The 17720-nt window shown below is 42.8% G+C and overlaps 1 long non-coding RNA gene across 4 annotated transcripts in view; it reads left to right on the forward strand.

Moving 5' to 3' along the window:
• Positions 1-17720, forward strand: part of LOC118987230 (uncharacterized) — a 177640-nt gene that overhangs the window by 63614 nt on the left and 96306 nt on the right. Inside the window, exon 3 of one of the 4 annotated variants that reach the window (XR_005066525.1) lies at positions 14864-14941. The exons of 2 other annotated variants lie outside the window; for them this stretch is intronic. This is a non-coding gene — a long non-coding RNA (uncharacterized LOC118987230). Of the gene's footprint in view, positions 1-1425; positions 1849-14863; positions 14942-17720 lie in introns of those variants that run through there. One more of the 4 variants, XR_005066526.1, reaches the window with a different exon arrangement.

A 17720-nucleotide genomic window follows, 5' to 3' on the forward strand; every position in this document is an offset into this window, starting at 1 on the left:
GACAAATAATTATCGGACCCAAAATGTCACTAGTTCCAAGACTGAGAAATTCTCATCCTAACATGAGTCCTAAATATGAACCCATTTGAAATATCCCTCAATTGGTGGAGTTAACCAGGACAACAGTCTGGTTGACATAAAAGCCCAGCAAAACCCAGTTGGTAATACTGTAACTTCACCTTTCTCATACACACCCCACAGAAAATCCATGAATGTAAGCAACCTTTAAAAGAACACCCCGCTAGCAATCTTCTTAAATATGTTTCGCTGCAGTTTCTGCCATTCTCCTGAGGCTATTATATTCCCAGTAAAATCATTGAAATCACTGTAATAATAAAACTTCTTAACTGGATTAGCATCTCTTGTCTAAACTCGTTGAAATGACAAGCGAGAGGGAAATATAAAAGACTTTAAAAAAAATCTAGCTTGTTTGATTGTTGCTCCAGTGTGAAAAGAAAGACTGGAATTTATGCTAAAACTGTCTTTAGATGCAGGACAATATGTGACACATAGAAATATATAAGCCCAATAAAGCATTGCCTGCTTCCGTTGGCCAGCTCTTTAATTTGTTTGTCAGAACAGAAAACGGAGCTTCACTCCTGCTTCCTAGTTAGGAAACTTGACTGATTGTTATTGAAATAGGAAGCCCAAGATCCTTTGAGAAAGTTAACACAGAAAAGTCCTTCCCACGGCTGGGCTGGGCTGGGAGAATTTTATGCAAAGAGCTTTAACGGGGTCATTGGGAGACTGGGGCTTTTAAGACCATTGGTAATACCACCTACCTGTGTGAACTTCCTCTTCAGTTTTCTCATCTGTAAGACAAAGGCTCTGGGTTATAACCACCAAGGTCATTTTCAACTCAAGAAACAACAGCACAAGAATAGTACCAGCTGACCTTGAAATTTCCACTATACTGACAACTACCTCCCTTTAGTCATTTTTTACCAATTTGGAAGTAGCAGCCTGTGAGCCTGCTATCGCTCATGAAGCCATGGATTTGCTCCTTCGTACAATAGAGAAAAGCATAAATATGTGCTGTAGAAGGATTGTAAATAATTAAGACCCTCCTTCCTTCATCAGATAAATGAAACCAGGACATCTATGGTGGAGACTTGATTATGTCTCCAGCATCCAAATCTATTTGTTACTCTGACGCGTTGGGATTGGGCGATTCTATAATTGTAGACTCTTTCTGTGTCGAATTTGCCTTGCAGACCCCGTTCAGACAATAGCACTTCTATCTTAGTATCAGCCTGAATGTTCATGTTAATTAATTTAGAATTTTCCAAGCAAATCTGCATGCAAAACAGATCGCCCGACAGTGTGGTATTTAGCGTCTAGTGTCTTTTCTGACGGGCTCTTGAAAGCCCCAAAACAGTAGAATACATAGGGCCAGAAAATCACTACATGTTTTTTCCTCCAGAGGAAGTCTCTCGCCGGAAGCCATGCCACAGAGCAAACAGGCAGCCTGCAGAGAAGGATGCTACCCACACAGGCCCCAGAGGACTCTAGGGAAGGCAGGGCTTGCTTGTTTCTCAGCCAGTTCCATTGCCCTGCCCACACCCTGCCACCCAGAGCCCTGGGCTCTACGGGTTATTCCTTCAGCAGTTGCTTTCTGTTATTTTGGGAACGGTCCTAGTCTTTGCTTCACCCACAGCCTCGTCTTGCCTTTTTCTCTCTTTCTGAGCTTGAATTTAGATGAGACATAAGAGCAAAGGGCACTGAATCCCAAACCATTTTATTCATTCATTTGCGTATTCATTTTCATCTCAGCAACAGTTTCGCGATGCAGGTCAATAGAAAGACAAACAGGTGGGCTTAGAAAGCCATTCGCGAGTTTGAAGTAGGCAGGCCACGCTGGCGGCTGGACCTCGACATGGCTGTAGCAGAAAACTTAAAATCGAGTACTGTCTCTTTAGAAATGTCTTGGGTTGTTTATCAAGATGTGGGACTTTGAGAGTGAGGAATGGAGACAAACGGAAAGAGAGTGAGAGAAACAGTCTTCCATTTGAGATCTTGAGAACCTGCTCCCTTTCCTTTGCTAACTCTGTCTAAAGTTAAAAAAAAAAAGTAAAACCCTCCATGGGGAAATATATAAATATTTACAAAGGCTTCCCCTCTATCTACAGTACCCTTGTGCAAGATGCATCATCTTGCAGCCTTGTAGTGTGGTTATATTTGAAATAAATGGTGTAAGAGGTATTCTCTGTTTCTTCCCAACGCATGTGTAATCGGCTTGCAAAGCTTGTGAGCCTGCATTCCAAATCGTGAATTGCATATGCCTGGGATGGGGAAAAAAACTGGACCCAGTGCCCCTGGGATATGGAAGTGTGGTTCCTGAGCATCTTAGAAGGGATTTTAGGGCTCTCTCAGGCCCTCCCTTAAGGTTTGTTCCGTAGTGGTAAATAACATTGATTGGCATTGAGATCAGAGCAATAACAGAAGGCAGCTAAAAGTTATTCTCTTTTAGCGCCTTTTCCCCAAAGGGCTCACTCAGCTGCATTAGTAGAGTGGGGTCTCCTTTCTCTAAGTGATCTCTTCAGAAGTTTGACGGATTGTTGCTCAAGGGAAAATGGCTCAATCTGGGTCCTTATTTAAGAGCAGCTGAGAAAGGGCCGTTCACCCAGGCCTTCCCTCAGCTGGACCCAGTTTGTTTCTTTGCTTGGTACTTTCAGACGTTGCAATAAGAAAAATTAATGCAGTGTGAGAAACCGAATGACTTTTGTCAAAGTGTGAAAGGCAGCGCATCTCACTGTCCCTAGGGTTGTACAGAAGGCACAAAGGGTGTCTTCTGCGAACGTTTCTGCCTGCAAAATCTACCTAACTGTCACACTGAAACCACAACTGTATCACATGCTTGCAAGAACCCCCCAGAAGCTTCCTGTTTCATGAGGCTCATGAGCAGGATTGCACAATACAGTACAGCTTTCTTCGTCCTTGTGCCACTTCCAAGCTAGGGAGAGAAGAATCTAAACTTTGTGTTTTCAGGTACTTAGGAATACTTTGTGTCTATCAATCTCTTCACTAGGATGCAGACCCTGCAAGACAACAGAGAGGTGGTTGTGTAGACCTGGCTTGGCCATTTTACCTGGGCCTCAGTGGGGAGTTGGGACATCTCTAGGCTAAGGGTAGTGTAGCTTGGCAAGGGGACTTGCAGGGGGACTTCCATGGAGGCATCAAGCTGAGACAGAGGAAGATGACTGATAGATGGCAGGATGGTTCTTGAAGATGGAGCAGACGACTTGCATGGGCGGGTTGGTTTGTGAGGCTAGAAGGTTTGCAGCGTCTCCTACTGAGTCCAGTACCCCCCAAAGGCTCATAGGAGGGCTCAGAGGAGAACATGGTCTTGGGTTAGGTCCAATCAGACCTAACAAGACGTCACAAGTTAGCTCAGCACATCCCCTAAGGAACAGCTGAGGCTTCTCTTCTTTTCCTGCATACTGCACAGGACACATACTCAGTGTGGTTAAGAACAAACATCTGGTCACCCAGTGACCAGTGGTGTCTAAGTTCTGAACAGAAGGTGAGAGATTTCCTGAAGATAAAAGAGATCCCTGACCAGGGCCATGGGTCCCGAAACTGGGGACCACCCTGGAACACCCTGGAACCTCTAGGTGACCCCCCCAGCCTGGAACTCTGCACAGAGTGTTTGTCCATGTGCTCTGAGATGGCCAAGGTCCACAGAGGTGGTCTCATCCCCTTTGTTCACTCAGGAAGGCTGGAGAGAGTCCCAGCTGGACACCAGCCACAGGCCTGTCTGTTCCCCTCCACAGTGCTCAGCTCTAGAATATTCACCTTCTCTCCCTCAGTGGGGACAGAGGTCACAGCACATCGTCCCTAAATGAGCATGCGAGATCAGCCACCTCCTTCTCCACATGCCTGAGAGAACAAACTTGCATTCACCCACTCTGAGTGCACGTTGGATGTCATCACAATGACCCTTTTCTAAACAGTGGGGTTGGATTCAGGAGTGGAAATTCAGAGCCTCCATCATATTGACTGGACAATTGCTTTTCTCCCATTTTCATCTTATTAATTAATTATTAAGGATATTATTTTTCTTATTTTTAATTGTGAAACCCATACTTGATAACTCTAGGGAATTTGAATGATATAGAAAAGCACAATGATTTTTTTAAAAGCCCTTATGAAGGGCATCCTGAGCTAGCCAAAGTTGCTGTTAATATTTTGATATATTTCCTTCTAGCTTTATTTTTGTCTACTTGTACATATTTTCATAAACACTTCTCCCTCCTTTTACAAACCCAGGTCATTCTGGAGGGTCAGTTCTGTTTTCTATCTTTTTTTACATCATGTGGTATTTTGTCCATATTATCCTCATTTTCCTACAACATGGTTATTAATAGCTGTGTTCCTTATAACAACATGCCATATACGAGGTCTGTCCAGAAAGTATCCAGCCATGTACTATGAAAAATAGAGGCATTTACTGAAGAAGACACAAGATACAAGAAACATTGTACATAGGACAATGATGCCTCGGTCCCCTTCAAAGTAGGCACCTTGGGACCTCACACAGTTCTCCCAATCAACTGCCCCATCACATTTTCCTGAATCTCATCTATAGCCTGAAATCTCTTCGTTTTCAGAGGTGATTTTACTTTTGGGAAAAGCCAGAAGTTGCAGGGCACCAAATCTGGGCTATAGCAGGTCTGAGTCACCTGGGTGATTGGACGTTTTGCCAAAAACTCTGCATGAGACGTGATGCATGAGCAGGTGCATTGTTGTGATGAAGCTGCCAGTCACCAGTTGCCCATAGCTGCAGCCTTTTGAATCGTCTAAATGGTTTCTGCAGAGGAATGTCCAAACTTAATGCAAAATTTGATGCAGATTCATTGCTCTACTTGCTCAGTCATTTTGAGTGTGACGGCCACACAGCACACGTGCTCACTCAACAGCGTCCACTCCCCTCACTGTGGTAGACACCCGCACAGTGAAATCACCATTGTTCACACATGTGGATCCCAGTCCACTCTCCTTGGCTGCCAGGTTACATCGATTCCACACAAAACCGTTCTCGTTACGTTAACAATGGCTGGAATTTTTCCAGATAGACCTTATATATTTAAAATTTACTATTGAAGGACATTTGAGAGGTCTACAAATTTTCTTTGTGATAAATAACACTGCAATAAACATCTCCACCCGTAAATTTGACTGCATCTCTGAATATTGACCAAGTGTAGGATCCTTGAAGTAAAAATTTCATGACTGAGAGGTCTAAATACATGTAATGTTGTTAATGCACATTGTCAAACTGCCCTTCAAAAATGGCCATCCCAATTTGTTGTCACATAAGGCTTTCTTTATTATCAAGGATCCTGGGTACTGAGAATCGATACCGGCTGTGCACTGTCTTAAGTGAGAGTGAAAGGCATAGACCTGCTCCATATCTGCGATTTAAAGATCCCAGAGGAAAACGGATCAAATGAGGAGCTGAGGGTGCTTTCCAGGGTGATTCTAGAAGGAAATGATCCCTAAAGGACCATTTTGGTAAAGATACTGACCTTCACCAAACAGACTAGCTCAAGATGTCCTCAACTGGAACATGAAAAAAGGATATACTTCATCTAAGATTTCCTTTATGTCCCCCAAACCCACACTCTTCTATTCAAGTCAAGGTTTATGACAGGTAGCCAATTAGGGTTCGAGCTTTCAGTAAGTGAGGGTGTATGCGTGTGTGATCAGCTCTTGCAAAAAAGAAAGCGAATGTGTAAGTTGACCTTTGAGGTCATTTGGTGCACACTAGGCAATGGGCAACTTGAGGTGAACCAATTCTGGTCCCCTTCTGCTTTTGACCAGAACTGACTGCGTCACTGTTTGCTCTTCCACTGGGTTAATGACATACATCGGCTTTCCCAAGGGATATATGGGGTAGAATTGTGGTTTATTGAAGGTTTGGAAGACAAGACCTGACAGTGTGTGACAATGACAGAGAGGGAAGTCTAGTCGAGGCCTGGACTGCTGGATGGCCAGCTACAGAGGCTTTGGGTTAACAGTCTTCATCATTGCAGAGTTCCTGGGGTGGCTATGCAAGAGATTCATGATTTGGTCACAAGAGCAAAAAGCACCTGTGTTGTGGATAACTCAGAATTACACAAGCCTGGCAACAAACACCAGTGTTTGAAAACACTTGATGGAAATTGAAGCTTCAAAGCATTTTATCATCTCAGGCCATTGCTGAGAGGGCCCAGCTGAAGCCATCCCATACACATCCTTTGACAAGCACTGGGCTTTCAATGGGGCTCTGAAAACCAGCTGAACTGTAGCTGGCTTTTCAGTGTTTCAGCTGGTCGGTTTACAGCAGTACAAATTGGCAGCGTGGCGAGCAAGAAGGCTGAAATTCAACACCCAGATTGAGAGCTCTTGAGACTCAAATGTCACAAACACTGGGGTGTGGCTTCTCCACTAATTATGTTCTGTCAAACAAGGGTTGAAAATGTCAGCCCAGACTTAAGGCTTGGCTACACCCGCAGCCAATAGTCGTGGACCTGGGCTCTGGTTTAAATGATGAAGGAGTTTGAAAAACCACTTAGTTGATTTCGAGACTTCCTGGGGACAACATTGAAACCACAATGTTCTCTTTTTGAGGCAGCGTTAAGAGCCAATCACAATTGAGTTTTCTCAGCATGTTCTGCCCATATTTGGCTGTACTCTTGCTTCATTCAACTAAATTTATAATATGTGCACTTGAAAAGCAAGGCTTTGGGAAGTGTCTCTCTCTCCCCATTATAAAAGAAGTCTTATCTTTATGCATATGGGCCTCCCTATGAGCTTATAGAACAGCTTCAAAGCAAAGAAAGAAGCCAGTATAGAAAATTTATTTTTAAAAAATTAGCTCGAACTGTACCTTCTGGCTTGACACTGTTTGCATGAAAATACATAGAAAACAATCAATTAGTTTTGTCCTGTGCAAAAAGAACCAGAAGTGGCTGACGAGATTATGGGGGTATCAAAGAAAGAATGACACATGCATTGTTGTATTGTATTTTCTGCGTGCTGCGGAGGGGGTCCAATGCGCAGATTCCAGGAAATAAATGCACCCTTTGAAGTTTCTTAAGGGTTGCTTGAGAAGGATGATCAAGTCTCGTGGAAAGATAGGACATATATATGATAAACCTCATTCTTCCTTTTTTGAGTGAATATTTATTGACCTCTTTATATGTACCATTTCTCTCATTCTCACCATGATTCCACAAAGGAGATCCTATTGTCACCCACATTTTGCAGATGAAGAAACTGAGGCAGAGAGGTTACATAACGTGCTTAAATCGGTTATGATAAGTAGTAGAGCTGGGAATCTACCTCCATGAGATGCCAAAGCCCGTCACTCCAGTCCACTCAGATGTTCTCCTATGTTCACAGGCAGGAACAGAGGCCTGAAATAGTAGAGAATGACTCAGGGACCCCAATCTCTAACACATCAGCTTCCTCTGACTCTCATGACCCTAGAAGAAGAAAGTTGAGAGGCTGTTCAGCTTGTCTCAGGCCTGAGGTCAGGCAAGTTCTCAGTGACCCCCTAGGAAACTGTGTCTAGAGCTGTCTGGTCTGAGAAGAGCCCACGACCCACCAGCAGAGCCCCTCACTCGGGGCCTTGGTTATCCTGTCTCAGGAAATGGAGCTTTTCAGGGCCCTCCTCCATGGGACTGAGAACACATTGTCCTCTGTGTTCTCAGAACCAAGGAGGCCTAAAAAAAAAACACTGGGGAGGCATAGAAGAAGAGGAGGGAAGTGGCAAGGTGGCCCAGCCTCCTGTGGGACTACAGAGAGGCCTCACCTCCTCCCTGCAGAGCAGTGGTGCTCAGCTGGGGGCAACTTGGCCCCTAGGGGATGTTTGGGGATGTTTGGAGACATTTTTGGTTGTCACAGCTGGGGGGAAGTGTGCTACTGGCATCTGGTGGGTAGAGACCAGGGATGTTACACAACATCCTACAGTGCCCAGGACAGGCACTCCCCCTGCCACCCCCGACGAAGAATGATGTGGCCCCAAATGCCACTAGTTCTGCAGTGAGAAACTGCTCTACAGTCTTGCTTGGGTGCGTTCTACCGCAACTCTGAGGAAGCTCTGTCTGGGGCTTCTTCAAAGAGTCATTCTGTAACCAGGAAGCCAACAGCCCATACAACGAGGCAGAGTCGGGCAGAGAGAGGAGGTGGGACTGTGCACTCAGATTACAATTTCTGCATCTTTCTTCCTGACAGAGAGAGGTCAGTGTTTGCCTCTGTTTACAGGCATCAGGGCCAAGGTAGAGGCTGGTCCTCTGTAGTAAACTGAATAGTGGTCCCCTAAAATACCAGGTCCTAATTCCTTGCATTATCTTGCATTGTCTGGGTGGAACCTAAATGCAGTCACACGCACTGTTGTAAGAAGGAGGCAGATAGAGATATGACACACAGAAAGTAAAGAAGGTAATGAGATGAAGGAGGTAGAGATTGGAGCATTGAGGCCACAAGCCAAGGGATGCGGCCGGCTACCAGCAGCTGGAACAGGCAGGAAACGGACTGACCCAGAGAACCTCCAAAGGAAGCATGGCCCTGCCATCACCTTGAGTTTAGCCCAATCACATGGATTTCAAAGAACTATGAGAATAACTTTTTGTTTTAAGCCATCAAATTCATGGTCATTTGTTACAGCAGCCCTAGGAAACTAAAATACTCCTGTCCCCAAATCGATCTGTTGAGGCAGAGGGGCAAACCCTTCCAGCACAGACAAAACCAGAACCCTTCTGGGGTAGGATTTGAAGGGAGAATGGAAGCTTCCTTTGCAGGTTCCTCTATATACTTACCTTTCCCACCTTCCCCGTGAAGGACCACCCCCCCCCATAAAAATATAGCACTTACCTTCTCGCTGCCTCTGTCTCAGCCAACAATTTCCAATGAATGCTGAGCAAATCATCTGACAATCCCAGTGCTTGGTTTTGACCTGTCTGGGGCCACCTATCTCTACCTTGGTTTCTTGCCAATATTAATGCAGTATGGTCTGGTACGAGACTGTGAGCTCCTGGGGAGCAGAGGGCCTGTTCGATTGATTGGTAAATAAAAAGCCTCCCAAGACCCCCAGCAGACCAGGTGTACAATCAGTGGTTCAGGTATGCTTCCTCAGTCTATGAGAAATGTCCTTTAGTTCTCCTTATTGTCTGTTGGTCAAGAAGCTCCAAGCCAAGGCTAATGCGTACACACAGAAATCCCCATGCATTCCGTTGGACTTGTGGCAAGTGAACTTGGACACCATCAGCATTCTTGATTTTTAATTGAGATGTAATTTACATACAGCAAAATGCACATATCTTAAGCTTGATAAATTTTTTTTACCTATATGGACAACTTTTTGTGTTGTTGTTGACCGTAAACCTAGATATACATATTGATAACCACTGTTCAGATCAAGATACAGAATCTTGTGTGGTTTCCATTTTGGACCCATTGTGAATAAAGCTGCTCTGAGCAGTGTTGTATTTCATGGCCCTGTGTTTCCATTTGGCGTGGTTGCATAGTTAGGAATAACATGCCTGGGCCATGGGGAAGGTGTGTGCTTAACTTTCTAGAAATCACTATCATTATTCTTGATTTAGATACAAGAAAACAGATTTTAGAGAAAAATGAAGGAGCAACTACCTTTTTGCACTTATTTTCCCAATTTGATCCATTATAGTAATTTCTTAAGGAAATGGAGTGCCTCACGAATGGCCAATTGAGTCATCAGTGGAGAAAGTGGAAGGGTCGTGAGTTATGGGGCTCGGAGGCAGACGTGTTCTCATATCATTTTCTACACATCCACACCAACCTGGATCTGTGAAGCTGGTTTTTCTGGCATTGGGGTTGAACACAGTGCTCCCACAGACAGGATCGCAGGGAAAGAAAATATTTTGAGGGGAAAATTTGCTCTGTAATGAGGCCCAGATTGAATGACAACTGCAGGCAGCAAGAAGTATGTGGAGTATGTAGAACGGGGCAATTGGATCCTTCGGGGGAGTCCACTCTGGGTATTTGAGGAAGTCTGACTCCCCTGCCAAATCCATGTCCCTCCCAAGGGCTGGGCGTGCAGAGCCCTGCCCACTGTCCCTGCTGCCAGCTGCCTGCAGAAATGAATTCCTGAGGACCAGTTGCTCCCTACTTGAGTGCCACTGAATTCTAGAAACCCTCAAGAGCTTTGCAAAAGTGACTACACACGGGGAAACTATTTTAAGACCCTGTAGTATTGTCATGACACTTTAGATTTAATACGTGGATGCCAAAGGGGAGAGCAAAGATGTCCAGGCGTGTCTTTCTCACAGGCGATTTTAAAACAGCCGTTAATTATAAGTCAAATTCCTTCCACCCAAATAGGTATTTCACATGAGTTTTCTAATGGTGCACAAGGTTCATTTTTCAGATTAACTAACACCCCACCCCTTTTGCTGCTTGAAGCGCATCTTTACCCCTGAGGCGCCCTTATGGTTCACCAAAGGGCAGCTTAGTGCAATTGTCCATTCCTTGGTTCTTTCTTACAAAATCTGAGCTGCCACTACTGGGATCAGTTGATTGTTTCATAATTTACTTGTTTACCCTGAAATCCTCACATGGGCCTTTGTCCCTTTCTTCTCATCCTTGAAAGAAACTGCCCATGCTGTGGGGCACCAAACGGTCAGACTGAGTCAGCAAGTAAGAGATGTCAATCAACCAGGTTGTGTATTTGCCACCATGAAATGAAAATGATGGGGTGATTCAAGATCTCTTTCTTTTTTCTTTTCTTATTTCTCTTCTTCTTCTTTTTCTCTTTTTTAAAAAAGATTTTATTTATTCATCTTTAGAGGGGAAGGGAAGGAGAGAAGGAGAGAAGTATCAATGTATGGTTGCCTCTCGTGAGTCCCCTGCTGGGAACTGGCCTGCAACCCAGGCATGTGCCCTGACTGGGAATCGAACTGCGATCCTGTGGTTCACAGGCCTGCACTCAATCCACTGAGCTACACTAGGCAGGGCCCTTCTTTTTTTTTTTTAACATTTATTTTTCCATTGCTCTCCTGCTGTGTACATAGTCATTTTTGGGACAAAATGACTCACCTGTTACTTGATCTACTTTACCTTTTTTTTGTAGTTTTCAAATATTTATTTTAGAATTTCAACATAATGTTTCTTTTTCAGTCTTGATAGTTTGTTTCATTTCCCTGATTTCTGGCCACCCTACCTCATAGATAACTGTTATTTCTATTTTGTCTTCTGAAGAAATGAAATCTGGCCAATAAATTTTTTCCCGTCAATAGTGTCAACTTTCAGAACAGTTGCGGCACTGACATCACCATGAACTAACTGCTGACATTGGGCAAATTATTTAATTTCTCTGCACAGTAGTTGAGCACCTGTAAAATGGAATGATAAGCCCTATCATTCCATAAGCCCTCATAGGGTTATCGTGGGCACCAAATAAGATGAGGTACATAAAGACACACTATAAACACCAAATAAATAAAAGATATCTTTTCTCTTACATCAGCAATACTTTTTATTATCATTACTACAATATAATAGACCATATTCAATACCCATTGACACAGTGGATCTATAGTAGCATACTTTAGATTACATATCAAATGCGGACTCTCTTATCTCTCTCTCTTTTTTAAAATACATCATCTGTCTATTGTATTGTGTGTTCCCCCCACCTCCTTTCCCTCTGGTACTCACCATAGTGCTGTCTGTGTCAGTGATTTTTTTTTTGCTTAATCCCTAAATCTTTTTCACCCAGCCCCACACCCCCTCCCCTCTGACAGTTGTGAGCCTCTTCTCTATCTGTCAGTCTGTTTCTATTTTGTTTGTTAGTTTATTGTGTGCATTAGAGTCCACATATGAGGAAAATCATAGGGTACTTGTTTTTCTCTGCCTGGCTTATTTCGCTTAGTCTAATACTCTCCAGGTCCATCCGTAATGTTTGCAAAGGATGAGATTTCTTTCTTTTTTATGGCTGAGTAGTATCCCACTGTGTAAATGTACCACAGCTTTTTTATCCACTCATTTACTGATGGGTACTTGGCCTGCTTCTAAATCTTGGCTATTGTAAATAATGCTTTGGTGAACACATGGGTGCATATATTCTTTCCAATTTGTGTTTCGGATTTCTTCAGATATATGTATTCCCAGAACTGGAATCACTGGGTCATAAAGCAGTTCTATTTTTAGCTTTTTGAGGAAATTCCATACTGCTTTCCACAGTGGCTCCACCAGTCTGCATTCCCACCAACAGTGTCTGAGGGTTCCCTCTTCTCCACATACTTAGCAGTACTTGTTGTTTGTTGATTTATTGATGGTAACCATTCTGACAAGTGATGTGATATCTCCTCGTGGTTTTAATTTGCATTTCTTTGATAATTCATGACACTTGAGCATCTTCATATATCTATTGGTCATCTGTCTGTCCTTTGCCATTTTTGAGCGACACTGTTGAATGAACCTGACTTGGAACTCTTTTCAGAAGAGAAGTTAGCTCCCTTCCTATTGGATCTGCCATGACTTGGAGCTCATTCTCTCTTGTTCTATTGTATTCTACTCTAAATTTTAAAAGGGCACATTCAGTCTGTGGCATGAGTAAGTCCTAGGAATAGGAACACTGAGTTCATGCTAAGTGAATGTGTAACTCGTAAGAAACTGTTGAACTGTTTTCTGACCTGGCAGTACCATTTTATATCCCCACTCGTAATGTATAAGATTTTGAATTACTTTGCATCCTTCGCAGTATTGTCAGTTAAAAAAACCTGTAGACATTCTTGTGGGTTTGTAGTGGCATCTTACTGTGGGTTTGTTCATATTTCCCCGATGACTAATGGTGTGGGACACGTATTTGTGCATTTATTTGCTATCTATATCTCTTCTTTAGTGAAGTGTGTGGTTGAATCTTTTGGTCACTTTTCAATTGAATTGTTTATTTTGTTTTTCTTATTGGAATGTGAGAGTTCTTTAGATATTTTGGATACGAGTTCTTTATCAGATATATGGTTTGTGAATATTTTCTACCAGTTTTGTCTTGTCTTTTCATTTCTAGTGTCCAATTATACATTCTCATTTTCAGAGACTTGGCGTGGTTTCTTACCACACTCCTGACCCCTCCACCATCTTGGACAACGGAGTAGAGAGCTAGTAGGTATCACTGGCTTTGGTCCAATCATAATACTCTGGGTATAGGGTAAGGTCAGTCTTCTGAAAGAAGAATATTTGCATAAAAAACGGACACTCCGCTCTCTAACTGTACTGTGTATAGAATAATCTGGAAAGTTTGATTAACATGCAGATTTTCAGACTCCACTCCTAGAAATTTATTTAGCCGATATAAGCTGAGGTACAGGTTGTTTCAATATTCAACAAACACACAGATTATCCTGATATATGTGGCTTCAGGATGACATTTTGTGCAACCTTGAAACTCTAAGGACACTGACAATGTATTGAATCTGCTGTGGTCAGAATGCAAAATCTATGTGCAGGCCTGAAGAGAATGGTGTGGGGTATGTCAGAAGAGGGAGATGGTACCGCACAACTAGACGAAAAGAAGGAACAGCAAGAATGCAGGAATTTTAGGACATTTTTACTGAACATTTGCCTATTTCTTCTGCCATCTCTCTGCTAGTATAGGCATGTCTTACTTTGGGCAGGTAACTTTTAAAAGTGCCTGTCAAGTACAATACTTTATTTGACTAGATGCTGGAGGGGAAGGTGGCTGATAAATAAATTAATAGCCATTAATAAATTCCTGACTTTGCTCCTGAATAATAAACCTGGCGGCCCACCGTGGAGCTATGATAGATTCCAGTCCATTTGATTTTCAGATCCACTCCACTTGTAGGAAGTCATCCCGAACTTTTTCACCAGGAGTGCGTGGAATGTCTTTAGTCTTACAGTAAAAGTTTTTCAGCAGAGGCAGAAGTTAAACTGCATATTTTCAAGCAAATATGTGAGCGGTGTTGGAGTATATGAGAGGTATAAATTATCCCCTCTTCTTTTTTACAGAAAAGGAAACACAAACAGTAGCAACGAAACACACAACTCCATACAATCCAAGGATCTGGATGTTTGGACAGTGTAATACTGAACAACCATTAGGTCTGAGGTTTTCCCTGAATTATACAAACTATTCTGACATTGCATCATTACAAGCAGCATGATTTCAGTTTTATCTATAGACAGAAACCAATTGGGGCTGACCCAATTTCCTGTGTTAATTATCAAATGTTATTACTCAAACTTGTTGGTACCTCTCAGTGAAATAATTTAAAAGGACTATTGTTGTAATCCTATGCTGGACCATTTCTCTAAATCACAACTAGTTAATGCATCTTGTAGCCTAACTAGGGTGCCTGAGGCCCTAGCAAACATAAGTGATCACTGGTTGTTAAGCAAACATGGTAGAGTAGGAGGAAGCCAGGGCCGGGGAGGGGGGGGATGCTGGAGAGGTGGACCCTACTGCTTGCTTGAGCTGAACTGTGCCTTCTAAAGCTTTCATGAGAGTAGATACTTAAGGAAACATAAGTTTGTAGAAAGGCTAAAACCAAAGGGGTTAACCGCTCTCTCTAAATATAAGCCACACCCCCAAAGCAAGCAAGCAAGCCAAACAGTGCCAACAACGTGAACGTTCATGCATGTCCAACACAAAAGGGACCTGAGACCAGGAGGCCACGGGATTCCATGAGGCAGCAGACATTTCTTTATTCTAAAACATTATTCAAGTCATGTACAATTAATGTGGAAAAAATAGAAAATAAGAAAAAGACCAATAAGTAAAATCAATTAAAATCTGATCACTCAGTAAAAACTACTGTTAGCCTATCAGCATACATTGTTCTATGGAGCCATACATATTCATGATATATGTATATTTCAGATGGCCGCTGTCCTGACACCTGCTTCTTTGACTTAGTGCTGTATTGTGAAGATCCTTGTATCCCAAGAAATATGCATCTTTATGACCCATTTCAATAGCCACACTGTATTCTATTCCACTGCAGACTTGTAAGTATTAACAACTAAGGCATATAGTACTTGCTATGTGCCCAGTACTGTTTCAAACACTGGACCACCATCCCCATGAAGTGGGTAGTATGATTACTCTTGTTTTACAGACGAGGAGCTGAGTTAAGGAGAGGTTAATTAGCTTGTTGTCTGGGATTCAACTCCAGACAGTCTGGCCTCAGAGTCCATGTTCTTAACACCTGGCTGTATTGCTTGTCACCTCATCCCTTTTGGTTACTTATAATAATTCACTCTTCTAAACAGTGAAGATCAACTCAAACCTCTACTTCCTCACAAGACTGATGGTGGAGGGTGAAGAGTCCTAAAGGAGCATTCTATTGGGTAAAATGCGATTACAAGTAGCTTTTCTCATGGTAACAACTAGGGAAGTCCATAAAGTCAGCATAGTTACCTAGGGGAGGGGGTGTTTTCAGACCTGTGCAAAAGGCACATTGGCTGAGCCACAGGAGAGAGGGACTCCACCCACTGCATGATTTATGGTGTAGAATTGTTAAAAAAACCGTAGCCCTGGCGATCAAAATACAGAACTCATATTCTGCAGGCTGAACTTCGACCTACTGCAAAGGGAGAGAGAAGTTCTTCGTAATTAAAGTATTAGCTTTAAGACAAGGAAGTGAATGTTCATTTGGGAGTGGTGGGAAGCAGGGTGAAGGATTACTCACAAGCAGAGCAGTAGAGGACAGGCTCAGGGCCTGGGGAAGAGGGCGGAGACCTGCGCCAGACTAGGCTTGCCCCTCTCTGCCGGGGTCTGGCGTTGCTGGCTTACCCTGGCCATGGGGTTTTCTTATGTCCACATATGAAATGACACAACTGACATGGGGGGTATGAAAGGGAGGGTGGTTCCTCTGAATAGGTAGATAATAAATGCACTGTAAAGAGTGATGAGAGTCTGAACAAACTTGTCTCCAAAGAAGCTATTCAAATAGCTAATATGCAAATGAAAAGATGCTCAAAATAATTAGGTATTAGGGACATGCAAATCAAAGCCACAATGAGGTACTACTTTACACCCATGAGGATGGTTATAATAAAAAAGACAGACAATAGCCCTGGCTGATGTAGCTCAGTGGATTAAGCGCGGACCTGCAAACCAGAGTATCTTGGTTCGAATCCCAGTCAGGGCACATGCCTGGGTTGTAGGCCAGTTCCCAGCAGGGAATGCACGGGAGGCAACCATACATTGATATTTCTCTCCCTTTCTCCTTCCCTTCCCCTCTAAAGATAAATAAATAAAATCTTAAAAAAAAAGACAGACAATAACAAGTGTTGGTGAGAACATGGAGAAAATGGTAGCCTCATACACACTAGTGGGAATGAGAGATGGCATGGCCACACTGGAAATCAGTTGGGTGGGTCCTCAACATGTTAAACATGGAGTTAACATCAGAGCAGCAACTCCTCTCCCAGGAGAAATGGAAAGATACGTCTACACTAAAACTTATAAACAAATATCAATAGAAGTGTCATTGATAACAGCCAAGAAATGGAAGCAGCCCAAATATCTATCAATGAATAAATAGATATAGAAAATGTGGTCTCTCCACACAATAGACTAAGCAGCCATAAAAAGGAATGAAGTTCTGAGGTGTGCTACATGCCTGAACATGAATGTGCCTTGAACACATAATGTGGAGTGAAAAAAGCCAGTCACAAAGGGCCACATACTGCGTGATTCCCTTTACATAAAATGTTCAGAATAGGCATGTTCATGGGGCAGAGAGTAGATTAGTGGTTAGCAGAGGCTGGGGTATGGGGTAATGAGGGGTGACTACTGATTAGTGTAAGTTTTCCTTTTGGAGTAAGGAAAGTGTTCTAAAATTGATTGTCACAATAGTTTTACAATGCTCTGAGTATATTAACAACCACTGAACTGTAAACTTTAACAGGATGAATTAATTGTATGGTCTGTAAATTAGATCTTAATCGATGGCATTATGCTGAGTAAAATAAATCAGAGAAAGACAAATCCTGAATGCTTTGACTTATACGTAGAATCTTAAAAAAGCCAAATTCATAGAAATGGAGGACAGAATAGTGGGGGCTGAGGGGTGGGGAGAAGTGGGGGGACATTGGTCAAAATGTACCAACTTCCAGTTATGAGATGAATGAGTCCTGGGAATGTCATGTACAGCATGGTGACTCTAGTTAATAACACTGTGTTATGTCCTGGAAATTTGTGAACAGAGTAGATCTTAGGTGTTCTCACACCACCAAAAAAAGGAGAGGTAACTGTGAAGTCACGGATATGATAGCTATCGTGGGAATCATTTTGCAGTATGTATGGGTATCACATCGCATTGTACATCTCAGACTTACACAATGGTATATGACAGTGATATCTCAATGAAACTGGAAAGGGATGAAGTGTGTTGAGGGAACAGAGACAGACCCAGAGGCACGAAGGCCATGTACGCTAGGGACATGGAAGGGGTCTCCGAGAGTTTCACGTGAGAGGTCTCGCAGATGAAATGGGTGATTGTAGGCACTTTGGGATTACGTTCCAAGGACAATGGAAAATCTTTGAAGGCTACAAAACCCAACAGTGACATCATTCATCCTGTATTTTAAAAAGCTCTCTGTTCTTGACTCATCAGGGCAGACGTAGATCACTGTTATAGCTAATACAACCAGATGGAAATCGTCAACTGAAAACTTTAGGGTTAAAATTTGCACATGATTATTTTCTTTTGATTTATTATGTATGCTAG

The sequence above is a fragment of the Sturnira hondurensis genome, unplaced genomic scaffold (genome assembly GCF_014824575.4).
Source record: "Sturnira hondurensis isolate 20B ecotype Veracruz unplaced genomic scaffold, ASM1482457v3 Scaffold0005220, whole genome shotgun sequence".
Classification (NCBI taxonomy): Eukaryota; Metazoa; Chordata; class Mammalia; order Chiroptera; family Phyllostomidae; genus Sturnira; species Sturnira hondurensis.